This window comes from Vigna unguiculata, chromosome 3 (genome assembly GCF_037176805.1).
Source record: "Vigna unguiculata cultivar grain cowpea cultivar isolate G323 ecotype 2 chromosome 3, ASM3717680v1, whole genome shotgun sequence".
NCBI classification, from domain to species: domain Eukaryota; kingdom Viridiplantae; phylum Streptophyta; class Magnoliopsida; order Fabales; family Fabaceae; genus Vigna; species Vigna unguiculata.
Window position 1 is genome coordinate 47738781 of NC_140794.1, and position 7690 is coordinate 47746470.

General features: G+C 25.3%; 1 non-coding gene across 1 annotated transcript; it reads right to left on the reverse strand.

Moving 5' to 3' along the window:
• Positions 1-14: 14 nt before the first annotated feature.
• Positions 15-86, reverse strand: TRNAH-GUG (transfer RNA histidin (anticodon GUG)). Its single transcript has one exon. It is a non-coding gene; the product is annotated as a tRNA-His (tRNA).
• Positions 87-7690: the final 7604 nt, after the last annotated feature.

Sequence of the window (7690 nt, forward strand, 5' to 3'; positions counted from 1 at the left end):
AAAAAAAACAGTAGTGTGGCTGCTGGGATTCGAGCCCAGGTCTCCACGGCCACAACGTGGAATTCTTACCACTAAACTACAGCCACTTTTTGGTAAAGTTCCACTTTTTCCTTATACCAATATTAAAAACCCATAACCTTTTCAGTAAAGAAACGCATGGAATGAAAAATCTATCACCTTTAAACAGGTCATGTCTGTTTTTCCTTCTAAATCCCTGATTTCTGCTAGTAATATAGAGTCTCTTGTCAGTATTTAAGGACTACGGTATCGAGAACCTTTTAGCATAAATAAATTTCAATATAACAAACAAAATATGAGTTTCTTTTGAAAATTAATTTTTGTTCGGTAGTATTTATTCAACAAGAGTATTAATTAAAAGTGATTTAATCAGTATTATTCAAATAAATTTCATTTTATCAACAGATTTTTAAGTAAAAAAACGTCTAAACATGATCACATTAGAATAAACTCGTCTTTTATCTAACGATTTTAGAGAACAATTTCATTAACAGTTGTATTTATAAACTTTAATCCAAATATGCATTAAATAATCGCTACAAAAAATTCATTGTAGTTATTCTAATAAAAAAAATTCAAAAGTACATTTTTCATCTTACTAGATGTCAAATAAAATTCGTAGAAACAGGTATTCGCACATAAAACCTGTAACAGGTAAGAAATTGTGAATTGATATCGTAAATGAATAATCGCGAGTAATGAGCACAAGTTATACATGTTAATGAAGTAAGTACAAATATCATAATATTTGTATCCGTGGATACCCCTACTCGTTATACTCTAACTTAAATATCAAAAAATTAAAAAAATGATTAAAATATTAACACATTGACTTGGAGTAGGTTATTTTTTATCAATTAGTTTAAAAAAATCTTTATTTCTTTGTGAACTGTCATTCAACACTTTTTAAATGAGTTATTTGGACTTTATTTGACATTTACGAATAGTATATATTGTATTTTATTTGAATTTATAGTTAAAACATGTTGTTAAATATTTTAAACTTTTTTTTTTGTAAATACTCGTGGATACTCGTACATATTCGTGCATATTAAAATAATATGCGAGTACTCGTATAACATATACTCACACTGATATAGAAACGGGTACGAAATGAATATTTATCTCATGGGTAAGATATGTGAAAGCTACTACTTGTATCATATCCGCCCGGTTCACATCATATTACCACCACGGATAAGAAACTAATTTGTACGAATAAAACTAACAAGGTCAAATATTATGTTACCCCACATAAAAATATGAATAATTTATGATAATATTAAATGGTTTAAATCACCTTTCAAATTATTGATAAATTTAAATATTTTTAATTAAATATCTATTAAAGATAATTTAGAATTAGAATAATATGGTCAACATTAGAGATGTTAAAAAAAATATGTACTCGCTGGTATCCACGGATAAAACCTGCAAAGGGTAGAAAATGGATATTATAAATGTATATTCGTGGATAATGGGTACATGTATTTTTAGTACCTGCATGTTAACGGTGTGGGTGGGTATCATAGTATTTGTACCCATGGATATTCGTACCCGCTATACTTTAATTTAAATTATAAAAAATACATGATTAAAATATTAACATATTGAATTTGAATGAGTTATTTTTTATCAATTAGTTTTAAAAAAAAATCATTTCTTTGTAAATTGTCATTCAACACTATTTAAATGGGTTATTTGAACTTTGTTTAAAATTTATGAATGTTATGTATTGTATTTTATTTGAATTTATGATTAAAATATTTTGTTAAATATTTATTTTTATTTTTTATTTTCTGTAAATACCCGCGGGTACTCGTTGATATTAAAAAATTATGTGAATACATGTATAATGTATATCCGACAAATATGAATACGGATACGAAGTAGATATTTATCCTAGGATAGGAAAGCTATTATCCACACCCTATCCGTCCGTCGACATCCCTAATTAGCATAGTCTTAATAATTACTAACTATACATAAAAAAAAATATTTTGTGTTATTATATTAATTGTATGATTGAATACCAAATTTTAAACTTTTATATATATATATATATATATATAAAAGTTAATGCAAGAGTTCATAAAAAAAATAATTAATATACACAAGTATAAGTTTTTTTTTTAATTTTTATGCGAGCTTACAGGTCGGCTCGCGTGGACTACGGGCTTATGCGGATTAAGCCACTGCAGGCCTACAAGCTTACTACCTTGACCCACTCCGCGTTTTTTTCGTGGGCCTGCGGGCCGACCCGACAGACCAGACCCTAATTATCATCCATAGGTTTTATTTGGTATGAGGTATTTAAAGAAAAAAAAAGAAAAAAAGGAACCACAAAGAAGGATTCAAGAACAACCAGTGAGAAGGAAATAATATCAGAAAGAGCATTATCAACTGTGGATATATATATATATATATATATATATATATATATATATATATGTATATGTATATGTATATGTATGAGCATGCTTTAGAGAAGAAAGCACACATGTATAAGAAACAAAAGAAGAATAAAACATGGAAAGGGAATTAACTACCACCACAGATTAGTAGAACTAATTTTATTGCTAACACTAATTGAACAACATATATTAATAGACAGTAGGTAATCATAAGTTATATGCATCATTCACATTCTTGCAATTTGAACCACAAAACCTTTTGTCTCTACTTAAACTTTAGTATTCAGACCGAATTAAATAATATTCTGTCATTGAGATTTTAATTAAAACGAAATTTACTATTATTTGACCATTTTAGTACAAACAGGTGATAATTACAAATAACCCGCTTAAATAATTCTTAATAATATACTTATCAGGACAAAATAGATTTTATCTTTTATCAATTAAATGAACTATTTATTTTAATAAAGATGCATTGTTAGTTAATAATATTTTTCATCTGAATTAATTATTTATTTAAAAGTATAATACTATGTGATTTCTTCTACATTGATAATTAATGTCCTTTTTATAACTTCATACATTTTCTTTCTCTTATACATGAATTTTAACAAGGATTATCATGGAAATATATCACCAATAAAACCTGAGTACAACATATATATATATATATATATATATATATAAATGATTGACATTACTTCGATTTTAAGACAATGAGTTGAAGATTATTTATCCTTATATGAGATTAAATTTTCTCATATTTACTCAATGAGATTGGTATATTTCTCCTTGAACTAACTACGAGTATCCTTTACTTAAACCGTCATTCTTTTAAACAGAACACATTTGTTTCACATTTTGTTAACAAAATTTTCAATATAAGAACTTGTTTAAATCGTCAATCAATTCAAGATAAACTTTTAGTTATGATATTACTTATGAATCTTTTTCAAGAACAGATTCACAAAAAAAACACAACATAAATAAGATATAAGTCTAATTCCAACTTAAATGAAATACATCACATTTAATTCAAAACTTTAAAAGATAATAAAACTATAACCTTTTGTTCTTGTATTATACAACTTTTTAACTTTTACTAAACAATTAGACTCATTCAATTCTACCACGGATTTCGTTTGTTGGTTCACGGGTACGTAAATGTCCTATTTGTTTAATTCAGGTATGAAGAAGAAGTTTCGTTTTATAATTCGCATTTTATCCTATGAGTGTGTGAAGCATCCATTCCAGCGTGGATTTGCATTTGATGCCGACAAATGAAGAGGCATAGACAACGATTAGGGTTCCTACAGTTAAAATATAAACTAAATGCATCACCCTATACAACATGCTAATAATTATAATAATAATAATATCGTTCTATGGAATCTATATACACTATACAAAATGTTATTTTAAACCTACCCCTCACCTCCTCCTATTTTAAAATTAAAATCTATAACATATATAAATAGCTACCTTTTCTCCATACTGCTGTGGAAATAAAAACTGCCCCAATATTAATTAAATATCAGCACTATATCAAATTATTCAAATTTTTATTCAATCCATCACTCACCATTTTTTGTCTTATCTTAATATTCTGTACTTGGTGCAAATACATAGAATGTGACTGTAAAAAGGGAATATAACAGCCTTTTTCCCAACTACTGTTTTGAATTTCTGGCCAGTGAGAATAACCTTCTTTATCACAACTTAGCACGAGAGAAAAAAAAAGTTAGTATGCCGCAAAAGCAAAAGAGAAACGCACGTCAATTGGAAGAAAAATAATTCTATGCTTTTGAAGTCAAAACCCACGTGAGGTCCTGTTGGATAAATTATGGTATCAGTTTTGGTTAACATCTATTATCAGTGGATCAGTATGGTTTTTTGATGTTAAAAATAACTTTGTTATTTTTTTTCTCTGTTATAATCAAACTCATTAATAAAAAAAAAAACTATAAACATAATTGTGATAAATAATAGCATTTTAGTTCAGACACAAATGGTAATTAGTGAGTAAGAACGTGGAACATGGATAGAGACTACTTAAAAGGTGATGAGTACTGAAGTACTGTACTTGCACACAAACACATCTCAGATCAAATTTTATGGATGTTGCACCTTCCTCCTTGTTCATTATAATCATTGCAACTACCTTAAAACATTATTTATTAGGTTAAAATAGAACGTTGGTTATCGTTTTTGTTGCAGAATCTCAATTTGGTCCTCGTATTTTTATTAGTCTCAATTAGGTCCTCATTTTTGTAAATTAGTATCAATTAGGTCCTTTCCGGTAGTAGAAAACTAACACCGTTAAGTAGGTGCCACATGTCAACTCCTCGTTTTTTTGATTTTTTTTTTTTGAATTTTTTTTTGAATTTTTGAATTTTCTTTTGAATTTAAAAAAAAAATACTTATGTCACATGTCACTTCTGTAATGTGCCACGTGTCAATATAATATGGTGACACGTGTCAAATTAATGTATGAATCTCAATCTGGTCCTCATATTTGTTAAATTGATTTGATTTGAGTCCTAATTTTTTTTTAAAATTTCAATTTCGGGCACTCCAAATTTAGACCAAATTTTACTTTTATATAATGTTATGATTATTTTTATTAAAATTGATATTTTTATTAAATATTTTAATAATATTAATTATATTTAATATTAAAATTTTAAATATATTTATTTTAATTTTTTATAAAATTATTTTAAAATTTTAAATTTGAATTTATAAAATTGTTATTTTTAAGCCAACTCTAAAATATTGTTGATATTGAATATTATACAAATATTTCGAATATAAATTTATTAATTTATATATTTATAATTTTAAAATAAAATTTAAATAAAGTTTAATGTAAAATATAAATTTAAATAAATTAAATGTTGTTAAAAATATGTAATAGAAATATCACTTGTAATAAAAGTATCATCATTACATTTATAAAAAAATTAAATTTGTTCTAAATTTGGAGCATATGAAATTAAAATTATTTTAAAAAAATTTGGGACTGAAATCAAATCAAATTAACAAATATGAGGACCAAATTGAGATTCATACATTAATTTGGCACGTGTCACCATATTAGATTGACACGTGGCACATTACAGAAGTGACACGTGACATAAATATTTAAAAAAAAAATTAAAAAATTTTAAAAAAAAATTCAAAAAAACGAGAAGCTGACACGTGGTACCTACTTAACGGTGTTAGTTTTCTACTAACGGAAAGGACCTAATTGATACTAATTTACAAAAATGAGGACCTAATTGAGACTAATAAAAATACGAGGACCAAATTAAGATTTTGCTACAAAAACGAGGATCAACGAAGTATTTTAACCTATTTATTGTCACCCTTTTGTTCATATTGAATTTTAAGAAAGGAATAATCTCATTTCATTTCACATATCATCAAAATAGTGCTTTGATTTTAATATGTTTAAATACAATATCGAATTGAATCCAAGTAATTAAAAATTATTTAAGTGATATTTATGTTATAATATGTCAAATGAGTATTAACTTTGTTAAATTATAAATATCAAAATAAACTAAAAATATATTGTTCTACAATATATACTTTACCACCCAATTTAACAATATAATAATGAAAATTTAAATTAGAAAATAAAATAAATTTAGTTAAAATCTTATTATTTTAAGTTGTCAAGATGATACTTTTAGTATATGGGTGTCAATGTATTATACCTTTCCGCTGTTGAATTGGCACAATATACTTTCTCTAATTACTAAGATTTGTGTTAGTCTTTAAATTTTAAGAAAATTGGAGTGAGAGAATTGTATTCTTTATGCACATTAATGACTAAGCTAAAAAATGGTTTGAGAAGTGCATTATGCCAAAGCTTGCCACCATTGGAAGTGATGAACAACAATAGGGTCAACCCTATACTTATTTATCCATATAATTAATTTATGACTTCTATTATGATGGATAAATTTGATAATATATATATATATATATATATATATATATATATATATATATATATATATAGAGAGATATAGATATAGATATATATAGATATAGATGGATAGATAGAGGGAAAGGAAGGAGTCATGAAGTTACTATTAGGATATAATTGGTACAAAGTTCTTTTCAATTATTCTTTTTAAATCGGAAGTTGAATAAACATATCTTTTTTGTTTGATTTAATTATAAATTATCAAGAAATCATGCTGCCGAGAATGGTTTTTACCAAAGTTTTCGCAAAATCATGATAAAAATCCAATTTTCTTGAGTTAAAAATAAAAAAGTTTTACTTTTAGAAAAAAAAAAAACAATATAACATGGTAGAACACTTCATTTGTACCGTATATAAGTTGGTTGAAAAAAAAAATGGAATATATAATGGATGGGACCAAATTTCTTGCTCTAAGAGAGGAGATGGTGGTAGATGCTAGGGTGTAAGGAAGCAAAGATAAGTAATTCAAGTAGAAAGATATGCAAGGAATTAATGTGTCCTCACGTAGTGTATAGGTTGGAAATTTGTTACTCATATAGTATTTCACTATCGTAAGTGAAATAAAATATACTAACATTTCCTAAATTTTGTAATATAAAAAATCATTTAAATTGATTAACAGATGATACATACTAAATTATATGTAATTTTTAATATTTTTTATATGAGTTTAAAATATAAAATGCAAATTGAAAAATAAAGATACACAGCAAAGTCAACAAGACAGATAAACCAATATTCAAACAACCAAAAAATATGAAAATCACTTTTTTTTTAAGTTTAAATATTCATTTGGTCTAACTTTTATTTAGTTTTTTTAATTTGATTCTATTTTTTTTACAATTTAATCTTAATATTCGATAATTTTTTTTAAAATTATTAATTTTTATTAACGATATTTCAATCTAACAAATAATGAATAATGGCGGCTATAGGTATTTTGTGGATTTTTTTAACTAGTTTTAAATTTTAATTTTTTAATTTTTCAATTTTAAAAAAAATGTCTATAAAAATTGGATCAGATTAAAAAAATATATTAGAACTGAATTTAACAAACTTATTGAAAATAGAGACAAAATTAATATTTAGATGTTTTTGAGAAAATATAATTTGTAGAAACGGTTCAAAAATAAATTTTCAAGTATGTGATATGTGAAATAATATGAGATATTCACATCGTCAATTAATTTTATAGATATGGTCCATTTGTTAATTACTCTGTAGTTGTTGTATAGTTTATGATACTGTAATATTATAG